The sequence below is a fragment of the Megalobrama amblycephala genome, linkage group LG12, assembly GCF_018812025.1.
Source record: "Megalobrama amblycephala isolate DHTTF-2021 linkage group LG12, ASM1881202v1, whole genome shotgun sequence".
Taxonomy (NCBI): Eukaryota; Metazoa; Chordata; class Actinopteri; order Cypriniformes; family Xenocyprididae; genus Megalobrama; species Megalobrama amblycephala.
Genome location: NC_063055.1, coordinates 26,865,338 through 26,880,740, shown reverse-complemented (window position 1 = coordinate 26,880,740; position 15,403 = coordinate 26,865,338). Strand labels below are relative to the sequence as shown.

General features: G+C 36.8%; 1 long non-coding RNA gene across 1 annotated transcript; it reads right to left on the bottom strand.

The window, feature by feature from the left end:
• Positions 1 to 5,095: 5,095 nt before the first annotated feature.
• Positions 5,096 to 5,987, bottom strand: LOC125280356. Its single transcript, XR_007187584.1, has 3 exons — positions 5,953 to 5,987; positions 5,718 to 5,846; positions 5,096 to 5,308 (listed from the first exon to the last, which is right to left on the bottom strand). It is a non-coding gene; the product is annotated as an uncharacterized LOC125280356 (long non-coding RNA).
• Positions 5,988 to 15,403: the final 9,416 nt, after the last annotated feature.

The window sequence follows — 15,403 nt, the reverse complement described above, 5'->3', positions numbered from 1 at the left end:
TTTTTTCCTCTTTTGCTCTCCTAACGGTTACACCACCTAGACTTTTTTGACTATAGGACTAGCCTGCTTAAGGAATTGAGGAAGTGTATTCAAGTAATTTATGCTTTTTAGTGTGTTTTTGAATTATTTAATAGATCCGGGGAAAATGAGCATCACGAAAATGAGCATTTTTTACTTGTGTAACAGCTTTATTCCGTATATAAATGGAGAATTATCATCAACTTGTTTTATTTTTATTTTATATAATGTTATTTCCACCTCATAATATGAACGTTTAATAAACCAGTGTTGCCTACTAATATGAAGCTGCGCTGGGTTGTTCTGAATTAAAGTGAAATGCGATTGATAGAATTATGTCAGTAACTATGCAGACAGTAATGGGTTTGACTGAGTGTTGTACTCGCAGTGACCGCCAGATGGCAGCCGCGCCATTTGCCACCAGCGCTTCTGATGTCGCCGAAACAAAGAACACATTCAGATACTGTAGCAAAAATACGCACCATTTTGTGAAACCTGTCTTTAAAATTCATCACTTATACAAAGTAATACTAAAAAACAATTACAAATAGAACGTCTGCAAGATTGTACATGTTCACATATAAACGTCTAATAATCGTAAAATGAAATGAACACGGCTAAAGTTGTTGTTATTATTATTTAGCCTATGTGTAAATGATTCCGGACTAAAAATTCTCAAATGTTTAAAAATGTAAAATATTTGAGATTTATATGTTAAAGTAAGACCATTCTAAAGTTTAGAATTCATTTTATTTACACATTTGCGTTACCTTATTAGTAACCCTATTTCTTAAGAAAATGATTCACAACTGCTTTTGAAATTCATCAAAAAATGAGGGGGGAAAAGGAAGGAACTGTGTAATTGTCTTTTGGGAATACTGTAGGTTATGCTTTAGGCCTCTGAATACCTTCATGTGAGCTAAAAGAAGATATCTATTTTTAAAAAAAAAAAAATCATGTTGCTCATAAGTGTAACAATTAACTGTATAAGCATTTTTCTGAAATGTTAAAGTGAAATTCACAACTCTTTCTTTGCTCTTGTTTTGTCTAAGTGATTTATGGAAATGAGTTTACCATCAGCCTATTAACTAACTGCTAATTTAAATGCAACATTAACCAATGCACATTGATAACCGACATCATGGCATTCTCATAATCTCAGCCGGTTATAATTCAGTCAACCAGATTACACAACACATTTCTGCTGATTCCACTGGTACATTTATTGCATGAGTGAGGCGTCCCCACAGGTATTGTAATGTAATGAAAAAGTCACTGACTTTTACCTCCCCATAAGCATGCTTGCATAAATTCATTTTCACTGTCTGTCCACACACAATAAAAGTTCTAACACAACCGCAGCATTATAGAAGCATTAGAAGATGAGAAAAAAAAAAATCCCTACACAGGCGAGAACAAACAAAACAAGGCAGCAGCATGTCAATTAAATTAAAGGGGGAAGCTAAATGAACAAAACGTCAAACGCACATATTAAAGCTAAATGAAATAGCCCCGAGGAGCCTGCGAGACGTGAAGATTAGAGCTCAGGAGGATCTGCAGAGATGTAAATAATGAAACCCAGCTCAACCTGCACACACTGGGATTTCAGCATGGACACGGGAGACATTCATCCAAACCAAAAAACAGGCTCTTCAATTCCAAACATGTTGTTCAACTAGAAATGAGTTAAGCTGGCTGCCTAAATTGTGTTAGTGAAAAGCATGACCGGCACACCAGGACTGTACTGTGCATTAAAAACCTGAGGATGTGAGTCGTTTATGCAGCTTTCTGCAGTAGATAAGCTTATTATACGATATGGCTTATGAAAGATTAATAACATCAACATAAAATATGTGGCATTTTAAAGATCTTGTAAGAATATTAGGTGTTTCGGCTCCTAAGGACTGTCTTGTATAGGACTAGTATGAATTGCTTATGTCCTGTTTTGTTGTTGTAGCAGAGAATATTCTCTTTAAAGTTAACTTATTCACAATTTATTTTGTTTACATATATTTAAGAAACAGGATCTTGGGGGGAAAAAATGTAGGGAGGGACTTGATTTTATCCAAGATAATATTTTAAGGCCCTTCTGTCTAAGGTGATATGAACCTCTGTTACTTCATGTTGTAATGAAAATAAACTAAAATATACAATGTAAGTTTAATGTTGTACATATTTATTTTTAGTGGTTTTTTTTTAGCATTTTAATTATGATTGTTAATATAACTAAATGTAAAGAATTATTGGGGCCTCTCTGGAAGTTAAGGTTGAGAACCTTAAGTAATTGATTTAAATTGATTTTAACAGGGTGAACTGAGACAGACCTGAATACATATTTGCTGGAATAAGGCCTAAATAGCTTTTTTGACTATTATCCAATAGGCCGAAGTGATGTCAGCGGGGGAAAAAAGTCATTTCCGAGTAAGAAAAAGTTATTACACTGCTATCTTTCTTTCTTCTTTATAGTTTTGTCTTGTTTTCCAGCACAAATATCTAAACATTCTTAAATCAAGATACATTTACTTGAGAAGCAAAATGACATAAGTCTTATTTAATTAAAAATGAATCAAAATTAACTGACTTTATGCATAAAACAAGAACAAATATCTGCCAATGGGTCAGAAAAATAAACTTGTTTTCCCTTTAAATCAAGTTTATTTCTCTGACCCCATTGGCAGATTTCTTTTTCTTGTTTTAAGTAATTTATCAGAAAACAAGACTTAATATCTCAAGTAATTTTGCTTCTGAAGTAATTGTATCTTGATTTAATAATGTTTTGATGTTTGTACTGGAAAACAAGACAAACATACTGAGGAAGAAAATCAAGTTTTTCTCAGTGTAGATTTTAAATAAAGGTTAACACTTTATTTTACAGTGTCCTTGTTACACTTTATATGTAGTTAATAACTATAAATAGTGCATAATTACATGTAACTAACCCTAAATCGAACCTAAATCCTAACCCTAACACTATAGTAAGTACATGTAGTTAATTATTATTACTCAGTACTTAAATGTATAATCACACAGTAACCGTAAAATAAAGTGTAACCAAACAGGCTAAAGGTAAACTGTTTACTTTGAAAAAAACATGTACTGATAAGTAGTTCACAGCAACACCAGGAATGTGCATTTTGAAATTAAATTAGATCAGTTTTGATGCCAAAAAAACTTCTTTAGAACAAAAAAGAAGATATTTTGAGAAATATATCATTGTTTTTTGTCTATGGAAACTCAAAGGGGTCCAGTGTTCTTTTGGACCCTGCTGACTTTCAGTGTATGGACACTAAAACAATAATAATAATAATAATAAAAAAAACAATTATTTGAAATATCTAATTTTGTATTTCTTAGGAATAAAGTAGTTATGTTATGGAACGACATGAGGATAAATTTGAGGAGGTGAACTTCCCCTTTAAGATCACTTTATGTGAGAGTTCACCTCAGCCTATAGAATGCTCATCTCAGATGTTGATGTATTTTATCTCAGACGTCTCTAAAGTCCACCAGCACGATCAATCAGACATGCATCATCTGTAGCCAATGGCTCCCTCCGAGTGAGAGCGATCCGGCCTAAGTATGTATGCTTGACGCCTGCTTTGCTGATTTCTGTCAGCGTTAATATGAGAAATGAGCTCTGAGCTGTGCCACTGATGTGCCTGAGGAAACTAAATCTACGGGTAGCTACACAGTTTTCGTCACTACACCGGTATCAGATAGAGTCTCCGTAGCTTCTTCTGCACTGATGTGACTGGTCTCAGTCATGCTGCCTCGTCCCTCAAGCAACAGGTGACAGAAGTTACAAGCAAATGTGTCTCCGGCCACAGCGTCCCTCCTTTGAGGACCTGACCCAGGGCAGGCTGTCTGGCGACGTGCCCGATGGAAAAGTGAGCTGTCTCGGCTCCCGACATGCAGTGAGCAGAGGATGTCAAGTCACGTCTTCATCAGAGAAGAGTTTAATCCATGTTTGAGGAAATAAAACAGTTGTTGACATGGTTGGAGAGATCTGATCTCAGAACAGAGACGCATTCACAGTAGGAAGTTTCTATATATTTCTTATGGCGGTGGAAAGCATTTGTTTCAGTACTAAAAATTAATGGAAAATTTATCTTATAACTGTTATTATTATTGTTGTTTATTCCAAGATTAATTTAGTTTAATTATGTCTGTGTGGCGTGATCTGTTTTAGTTAAGGATGGAATCGCGCCAGAGAGCAGGCAACAAACAACATGAAAGATAAATGTTTTAAAATGTTTTCAGAACAGCATGTATTTGAAATGTATATATTTTGTAATTTTGTAAATGTCTGCTGTCAATTTTGTTCAATTTAATTCATTCTTGAATAGAATAGAAGTATTTTTTCTTTAAAAAAATCGCGTACTAACCCCAAACTTTTGAACAGCATTGTCCTTATGACAATGGGACTTTTCAGTTGTATTACCAGCATATTTGTTGTGAGCAGCACATTCTGTAATAAAAAAGAGATTATCATTCTTAAAATTATTTATAAAGTTACCAGCCAACTGTATTTATTTTGCTTCATGGAGTTTCAGAGCGTTATGAATCAGCGTGTCGAATCAGCGGTTCGGAGCGCCAAAGTCACGTGATCAGCAATTTGGCGGTTTGACACGCGATCCGAATCATGATTCGACACAGAAGAATCATAACGCTCTGAAGCTTCCTGAAGCAGTGTTTTGAAATCGGCCATCACTATATCATTATTTTAAGTAGTTTTTTTGACGCACCAAAAATATTCTCGTCGCTTTATAATATTAATATTGAACCACTGTACTCACATGAACTGATTTAAATATGTTTTTAGTACATTAAAGGATCTTTAGGGAGGAAATGTCATTGCTGGCTATGCAGGCCTCACTGATCCATCGGATTTCATCAAAAATATCTTAATTTGTGTTCCGAAGATGAACGAAGGTCTTACGGGTGTAGAACGGCATGAGGGTGAGTAATTAATGACATTATTTTCATTTTTGACATTATTTTAAAAACCCTTTAAAGCTATGCTACAGGGTAAAATATAGCAAAACAGCATGGTAATATTGCTAACATTTATATTTTATGTAACAAACTCAAGAGCAAATTGTTTTGTTGATGTGTTTCAGACCGCTGCTATTCTGAAACTTAGTTTGAATTACATCCTGCAACTTATGTGTGTCATCAAATCCTGCCAGGTGAGAGTTCCTGTTCCCCATCTCTCCTTTTTTTAGATGGCCTAGTTCTTTTTCCTCCCTCCATTTCTCTCTTCTTCTCCCCTGGTTGCCTGGAGTATGCCCTGCAGGTATTTAACACAGGCCTGACTTTTCTGCTGCGCAATGCTGTTTTACAGGGCACAGGCATTAAACAGGGCTGGTCCTGGCTTCCCTGCCCTGCTTGTCAGCCCAGCAGTCTAACAAAGGTGAATTTGCTCTGTATAAAGAGGCTCTTGTAGAAAAAGTGCTGTGTGATAGCGGCACCGCAATACTTTGTCCAGCGTCCCGCTGACCATTAATGCCTCGGCACTTATTCTTATAGCTGCTAAACTAAACCAGGTAATATATACACTCTTAAAAGTCTTTTTATTGGCATCCATGGTTCCATGAAGAACCTTTAACAACCATGGAACCTTTACATTCCACAATAGTGGATGAAGTTTCCTTAGATTTATAAAATGTTCTTCACACGAAAGGTGCTGTCACATTTACCTTTGTTCAGTGAAATCTTGCAAGCAAAATCCAGTCATAGGAATTCATGTGAGTGGGAGTTTCTCGTGAGAACGAAAGTCAATCGCCACGCAGGTTGCGCTCATGTTCAAGTTGGTCACTCGAATTTGCCTGTTTTACCAACAGAAAGCGATTTGATTTGAAAATGACAACTATGTGAGCTGTGCTTTAAGGGTTAGTTTACCCAAAAATTAAAATTCTGTAATCATTTACTCACCCTCATGCCGTTCCAAATCCATAAGACTTTCGTTCATCTTCAAAACACAAATGAAGATATTTTAATGAAATCTGAGAGATTTCTGTCCCTCCATTGACAGTCCATGCAACTACCACTGGAGCTTCAAAAAGTTAATAAAAAGATCGTAAGGCTAATCCTATGAATTGGTTTAGTCCAAATTTTCTGTAGAGACACGATTGCTTTATATATGACCAGTGCTGGCAAAATGAGTCACAATGAGCAAATTTTCAAAAATAAGTTACTTATTATCACATTCTCTAATAAAAACCTTCAAGATGATATATGATTTGAATCGGAATCAGACAAAAAATGACTGAGCTACACCAGTTTGAAGTCAATAGAGTCTGCAAAGTCAATTTCTAGAAAAATCGAGTTAAAGTTTTCTGAAGGTTCCAAAACAAAATCACCAGCAACCATACCTTAAAATCCCTGGTAATACTGGCAAATTTGGCACAAACCAAGTCAAAATCCATGTCTAAAGGAAAAAAGATATATATGTATACACTCTAAAAAAAGCTGGGTTGAAAATGGACAAACCCAGCAATTGGGTTGCTTTAACCCAGTGCTTGGGTTAAAGGGATAGTTCACCCAAAAATGAAAATTTGATGTTTATCTGCTTACCCCCAGGGCATCCAAGATGTAGATTACTTTTTTTCTTCAGTCGAACGCAAATTATGATTTTTAACTGCAACCGCTGCCGTCTGTCAGTCAAATAATAGCAGTGATTGGGAACTTGAACAATAAGAGTCGAAAAAACTTCCATAGACAAGTCCAAATTAAACCCTGCGGCTCGTGACGGCACATTAATGTCCTAAGACACGAAACGATCGGTTTGTGTGAGAAACCGAACAGTATTTATATAATTTTTTACCTCTAATACACCACTATGTCCAAGTTCGTTCAGCTTCCGGCTAGTGAGGTCTGATCGCGCTCTGACAACGGAAGTGATGTCTCGCGCTCATTGAAGTATATGGGCGAGACATCACTTCCGTCTTCAGAACGCGTTTTTTGACCTCACTAACAGGAAGCTGAACGAAGTTGGACGAAGTTGTTAAAAATCATAATTTGCGTTCGACTGAAGAAAAAAAGTCACCTACATCTTGGATGCACTGGGGGTAAGCAGATAAACATCAAATTTTCATTTTTGGGTGAACTATCCCTTTAAATGTTTGCCCAACGTGCTGGGTAGTTTTATTTAACTCAACTGTTGTATAAAAATGACTGTATTGCTTGCTTAAAATGAACCCAAAATATGCTGGAAATTAACATTTATTAATATGTTTAATAAATAAGCATTTATTAATAAGATAATGAATAATAAACAATAAACATTTATTAAATTGCTTATTAATAAATGTACACCTTTTGATTATTATTGTTGCCTCTAGTAATTATGTGTATGATTTTTAATTTCTCACCTATTTTGGATTCATTTTAAGCCAGCCATATAGTCATTTTTAATCAGTAGTTGGGTTAAATAAAACTACCCAGCAGGTTGGGCAAACATTTAACCCAACCACTGGGTTAAAACAACCCAATTGCTGGGTTTGTCCATTTTCAACCCAACTTGGGTTAAGTGCATTTTTTTAGAGTGTATATATATATATATATATATATATATATATATATATATATATATATATATATATATATATATATATATATATATATATATATATATATATATATATATTCAACGTTTTTTTCCATGATTCCATAATCATGGAAAAAAATCATGTTTGATTAACATTAATGTAATAGACAGCCTATTAAGACCTACTGTACCACACATAGCCTATCAAATATAATGTTACACATCAGATGTTTTTCCCAACAGTTAACCAAACGTTCACTTAAGACATAACAGATAACGTTTGCGTGAATACTCGGCAAGACAGATTTTTTGAAATACTGTAATTCTGTGTAAATGTGTATATCGGGATCGCGCACTGTCTGAGGCGTCTTTGTGCGTGCTTCGGCTCTGTCAGTCAGCGTGAGTAAGATCGTTTTGTTTACATCAACATGAGTTTGAAAATCGCATTTCATTGGCCATCGATAATTCACCATGAATATTCATGAAGTTGGAAAACGTTAAACTTGTGCTGAGGGGAAGCGCCAGTCATCCAGAAGCGAGCAGAGAAAAACTGCATTTTTCATGGTCAAAGAAAAGGGACTCCTTGCAGAAAATGTACAAATAAAGCTATTTGGAGCATTGGGATCGTTAGACGAGAGCTTAATGAAAATATTTTTGTGAAAACCTCAATTTTGACCAAAATCAACAATTTTGACTTATTTTGCCTGTAGCTCGAAATTAGCCAGTGCGCATTCTGACTCGTTTTGCCAGGACGTGTCACATATGATGAACAGATTTAATTTAGGCTTTTCATCAACGCAAACATCAGTTGTGGTAAACGGAAGCTCAATCATGCTTGCTTGACGTGCGAAAACCAATGAGATTCATTCTCGTGTGTTACGCAGCACGTTTGAGCTTCCACAAGGACCAATGAGGTTTGTTCTCGCACATCAAGTAGGTATGATTGCGCTTGTGTTTATGTTCACTGATCAGTGTTTATATGTGAATAATTTTTTAATTTTTGAGTCAACTAACCCTTTAATACATCTCTACGCTACTGACAATGGATGTGACCACACCTTAAGAAAACTGGTCGCTGAAAGATTCTTTGGTGAACCAAAAACGGTTCTTCAATGGTACCCCCCTTTGGAACCTTTATTTTTTTAAGAGTGTAGCGTTTTATACCAAAACCATGGGTGGGATATCACAGAGAATTCTTTTCCACGTCATGATGGACACTTCATTCGCAAACGTCTGTGCGCGTAAACGCGGCTAAGCGCGTTGCAGATTACATGTCATTTCAGGAGACACTGCACTAAGATTAATACACTATGCTTGTCAACCTGTTTAGCAGGGAGGCCATTTAAATCGAATATTGTCATGGATATAGAAAAATACCATTCCACAGAAGCCCAATGAGGTAATTTGATTAGGCTTCTAAAATGGGAAATCTAACATGAACTAGCTCACAACTCATACAAATCTGATTTAAAAAGACATTAATAGAGAGGCCTAATGGGAAAAATGCCAATTAAGCATTGATTGCCCTGAAATGAATGTGCTCAGTGTTATAGAAGAGATGTGTGTGTATGTTTGTACGTGTATGTTCCCAAAGCAACCGACCTGAGTGTGTGACCTCAGCCCTATATGACACAGAAGCCTCCACAGGCATCTCTCTCTCTCCGTCACACAGCTATGGCCGCTCGCCCATGGAGGGTATGACAATGCTATATATTAATTGAGGGTTTTCAGAAATAATAATAATAACAATAAAAAATACCTCTCCAACATATCTCTCCCACTCCATCTGGCCCCCTGCTGTCAGACTACATTAAGAGGTGCATGCAGAGAAAGAGCGAATGAGAGAGAGGGGGGGCGATGGAAGAGACGAGACGCCATCTCATCTCTCCTGAAGGCAGCAACAATTTCGCTCCATTGTAACAAGGTGCAGCCTAAACTGATAAATTGCAGATTAAATGACGGCCACACTTCACTTGCTCTCTCCCATCACACGTACACGCACACGCGCACACGATGCCCTCCTTAATTTCACACGTTTCTGCTATTCGCTACCTTCTTGGCCTGTCAATTCTGCCTAATAGCAAGAGGCACTAAAACACCGGGGCCTGACAGACTCAGATCAAGAATGATGAACATCTCTTAGCAGTGAGAGACGCGTCTCCTCAGTCCTGACTTCACCGGATGGCTGAAACTTCTTATGCAGGAATCTGCCGTGATCCTCCTGGAGAAGAGCTCCAACTGACAGTGCAGACGATGGCCATCTCGAAGCCTCTGGGTTACGATTAATAGTACACTTTAAAAAATTATTTTCTTGATTTGTTGTTACAACATTTTTTCTTTTGTCAAATCCGCTTAGATAATTATTCTGGTTCAGAAAATATAATGTTTTGAGTTTCTGTTGATTAAACCAATCGCCTTCATTGCATTAACTCAAATTTTTAATTTCGGTGAGCTCAAAACTTTAAAGGTGCCCAAGAATGCTTTTTCACAAGATGTAATATAAGTCTAAGGTGTCTCCTGAATGTGTCTGTGAAGTTTCAGCTCAAAATACCCCATAGATTTTTTTTTATTAATTTTTTTTAACTGCCTATTTTGGGGCATCATTAACTATACACTGATTTTGTCAGCGCGCCGCCCCTTTAATTCGCCTGCTCCCTGCCACACGAGCTCTCGACTATATTACAGTACATTTACAAAGTTCACACAGCTAATATAACCCTCAAATGGATCTTTACAAGATGTTCGTCATGCATGCTGTATGCATGCTTCGAATTATGTGAGTAAAGTATTTATTTTGAAGTTTACGTTTGATTCTGTATGAGTTTGAGGCTGTGCTCTGTGGCTAACAGCTAATGCTACACTGTTGGAGAGATTTATAAAGAATGAAGTTGTGTTTATGAATTATACAGACTGCAAGTTTAAAAATGAAAATAGCGATGGCTCTTTTCTCCGTGAATACAGTAAGAAACGATGGTAACTTTAACCACATTTAACAGTACATTAGCAACATGATAATGAAACATTTAGAAAGACAATTTACAAATATCACTAAAAATATCATGCTATCATGGATCATGTCAGTTATTATCGCTCCATCTGCCATTTTTCGCTGTTGTTCTTGTTTGCTTACCTTGTCTATGCACAGATCTAGACGTTAATACTGCCTTTCCTTGTCTAATGCCTTGAACATGGGCTGGCATATGCATATATTGGGGTCATACATATTAATGATCCCGACTGTTACGTAACAGTCGGTGTTATGTTGAGATCCGCTTTTTTTCTGTAAGTCTTTTAAACAAATGAGATTTACATAAGAAGGAGGAACCAATGGGGTTTGAGACTCACTGTATGTCTTTTCCATGTACTGAACTCTTGTTATTTAACTATGCCGAGGTAAATTCAAATTTTGATTCTAGGGCACCTTTAAGGAAACCAGGTAACTTTTTAATGTTAAACCAACAATTCTTTTTTACAGTGTAGAGAATGTCTGACAAATTGTTTTTTTGTGATGATATAGTGGTGACTGAAGTATTGTGACAAAATTGTGTTTTATGGTGCAGAAGGCTTTATTTAGGACAAGGGTTTACAAACTTTTTAATGCCAAGGACCCAAACTATAATAATACCCAAAATATGAAAGAAGCTACATAATTATATATAAAATAGTATTTATTAATGTTTTCAGTTCACTTTTAATTTTATATTTTTATTTTTCCTTTTAATTTTACAGTAGTTTGTTTTATTAATTTTGTCATTTTTATGTTTTTTTTTAAAAATTATATTTAGCTTTAATTTATTTTTATTTTAGTTTTAGGCTAATTTTAGGCCAGTGTTAGAATTGTTGCCTTGGTAAATTGCATAAAATATTTTTTTTTTTCACCTAACATTTTGATCCTAATTTATTTCAGATCCATTTCAATTAATGTCAATGATTTTTAATAGTTTTAGTTTTTGTTAACAATAATAGCCCTGATACACATGCACATTTATACTTTATGTATTATTATTATTATTATATTTGTGTTTTCACATTTTGAATCCCCTATCACTCTCATGGACCCCAGTTTGAAAACACACCTGATTTAGAGAAACTTCAGTCCCTAATTTTAATTCTAATAAACAGAATCTTCCTTGATGATGAAAACAATATCAGCACGTCTATTTGCTGTGTGCTTTTTCATCTAGAATGTCATTTTTACAATTGCTCATCAACAACAAATAACAGAAATGTTCTTTGTTGGGCGTTAGAATGACATTTAGCAAATGTTTTTGCACCATTTATCAGTTAGAGTTTTTGTTTTTAGGTCAAGTGTATAATTTTTGGATGTTAAAATACTTTTTCCTGACCCATCGTTATATGAAGAGTGAGAGTAAGCCAAATAAGTTTTGTAGTTATTTGAACACTGTGTCTGTGGTGTTTTCAAAGCATTATTCTGTTTGTTTCAGCATCCCGACCAGCCCAGCACGACAACAGTGGCTCAACCAATGGTGTTTGTTAGGGGCGGGGCTATCTCTTTGACTGACCAATGGCAAATAGGGTGAGTGTTGTGAGTGGGGTGAGGAAACATATTTTTTTTTATGCTAGTTGTGCACACTTCTCATTTAAGATGTTAATTAGGTGTCCATTTGATGCTTAAATGGCTTGACACTTTATTTTAGGCCATGAATTTTTGGAGAGACCAGTTCATCACATTATCACTGTTACCGTTCCTTCAGCATTTGCTGTTCTATTCGAAGGTGTTCCAAAATAGGCCTATGTGTAAACTTCCCACACAGGCCTCAAAATATTCCTCCATTTTGCAAAAATCGTATCTAAACTAATGGAAAAAAGACACAATTCTCATTTCCGCAAGTCTGTCCCAGCCCCCGCCCCATAGCAAGAAAAAAGCGCAGGAAGACATGAAACAGGGTCATTAAAAACCAAAACAGTGAGTAGATGCTTGTCTTCCACGGGTAGATTTGTATTGTATATTCTAATTTTACTGCCTAAATTAGAGAAATAAGCATTCCCATGTAAATTTATTCATGGTGAAGGAGAGGGAGTCTTAGGGGGGTGCAGTAAGATCTGCCAGATAATGCATAATTTCAGAGCTGAGACCCTCATTTCTGCATCAAGCCCCTGCCGTAGCGCCTGGTCATTAAATGCTAAAATAATGGCAACCTCGCAGCTTCCTCAGCCTAATTGCCTCCTTCTCTAGCACTGCATTCTCAAGACAATAATGATGTAGTGTGCCTGTAGCACCAGCCTTTCTATTAATAAGATTGTATTTCTAAGTGTGCTGGATGACGCCACCGTCTTTGGAGTTCAATGTGGTGTGTGTGTGCATGTGTGCGAACAAGAAGTGACTGCCGTTTTCATGTTTACTGCACGATGCTTTAGCACATATTCCGCCCAACGTTCTTATACCATGTGTATATATATATACATAGCAGTGTAGGATTTCATCGCTGATCGGCTTGATGCAGGAGGACAATCAAAGAAGAAAAATTCTCATTAATAAAGCACTATGTTCGCTTGTTTGCGCTGGTTGGGTTGCGGTGGTGGATCAAGACTAAGCGTGTGGCATTTTAATGAAATTCACCCCCACTTTTTTAATTGGCGGGGTTTAAGGAGAGCGGCGTGTGCATTTGAAAGCGAGATCAATACGTTTGAGTTATTTTCGTGGATGAGCAGTTTTTCTCTTTCCTCCAAGTGTGGTTGTAATGAAGCTTTCTCTCAGCCTTTTAGCTTACAGGCTAATGCGATTAGCAGAGTCCACATGCCAAACAAACATACTCACCTTTTACCATCAAGAGTGCACATTGAGAGCATAGAAATCCCTTCCTGGCTTCTCTCTGGAAGGCTCTTTAATAATGTTGGTTTGGTTGATTGTTGATTATCTGAAGTTCTACATCAAGGTCAGTTCCTCGGTTTGTGCTTTTGAACGTGCGCACAAGCATGTACTGTATAAACATTCTGCTTGTGACGGCCATAATGGCTCAGGAGTTAAGAGTCAAAGCTCTTCCCCTTGCACTTGGACTCAGAGGAGTCTTTCCACAGGGCACTTAAGGCTTTATCTGGCCGTTGAGGGGAACCTCAAGTGGTTTTGACGGCATTGACTACCTTAAGCACCCTCTCAGCGCTCACTCTCTCTGAAACATTTAGCCCGTGCTCATCTTCTCGCATCCTTAAAAGCTGAAATTAATGACAGGAGCTCAGCCGCTCATTTATAATTGCTTCATTATACGGCCGTGTTCTCCTGACAATAATGGTGTTTGTGGTGTATTTCTAATTATGTGGCATTTTTTGCGCTCGTTATCAAGGACTTCAGGTTTCCTCTAATTGCACAGAAAATAATGACTGCCTCTGCCTTAGCCTCGTCTGCTGCTCGCTAGACGTGTCTCTCTTGGATTGCATCACAAACAGTCTCTCCGTGTCGCTAGAGTCTCGTCAGGATAACCACAAATGCCCAAACATCACTCCTGGTTGGCCTCAGCTGTCTTCTTTGGCCCTTGGGTTCACAGCAGGGACTTTCAAGAAAGATTCTGGGGGATTTTACCAAAGGGATTTATTGTTTGTAAATCTTCTCATAAAATGTCAATAGGTGAAATTGGGACATGACCCAGGTTGGATCCCAGCAAGCCAACAGCTCTTATGTCACGTGTGTATCAATCAATCTATAGGGGCTTTCACACCAGAGGAATCTTTTCGTAGTTCTTAGAACTATTGGCAGAAGTACCTGGATTTTGCCGTGTTCGTATCGATTTTAGTTCTATGAACTCCTTTTGTTGGAACTAAATTAGTTCCTACTTCAAAGTAGGGTCTAAACCAGCTACCATGTAAGTGTTTAGGGGCTTTTGCACCGAATAGTTCTAGGAACTCAGTTATAGGAACTAGTCACTCGGATAGTTCCCCGAGAACTAATTTCTCCCCCGGGCCATGTTCCCGGTTGCATTTGCACCGGCACTAGGAACTATGAAGCGGCCGACAGCAGCATCTTTAAGCGCGGCATTTACAAACGCTAAAAACCAGTGAATGGAGGATGCCGTGATCGGAGCTGTGTTTGTTGTGTGTCGTGGGTTTCATGATAATGGAGATGGAATGTAAACGCATAATTTATGCGAATGAAAGAGCAAAAGTGGGGCTAAGAGACGAAATCTCCTATGACAACTTTCAGTATTGCATATCATGGAGGCTGAGAAAAAAACACAACCCTGCAGACAACAGGTAAATGCCTCTATCGCTGTTTTCCGTGTTTGTGAAGTAAATATGTTTACACAGTTTTTAAAAATGCCAGGTGCCGGTGTTTGACATCCATTTGACCAGTCAACATCAGGGCCGGATTGGGACTCATTTTCAGCCCTGGAGTTTCATGCCTTAGACTGGCCCACTTTAATTCACAACTGACTATATTAAAATAATGTTATTAAAACCTCAGTATATAAGTCTGCAATAGTGCACTGTTATCTACAACCTTGTAAATAATTGTATTTTTCAAAAATATCTTCAAATACCCATGATAGTACAAATGATAGTACAAAAAATGCTAAAATTTGATATAGTTATTTTTATAGTTAGGCCTATAATAATGTTTTTATAATGTGAACCATTGATTAATTCTCTAGCCATCTAGTGGCTGTAGTTAAAAATTCATGTTATTTTAATTTTAATTTAATTAAGTGTTTGCTTTCCAGTAGATGGCAGTAATCGTCCACTAAACCCAGGCACATTTTTCATGTCTATCACTATAAATGAAATTTAGAAATGTAGATCTTTATTAAAGTGGATTTAACATAAAATTTTGCTATTTTATATAAATGTATATACTTAAATTATTACAAATTGAGGCAAATAAAT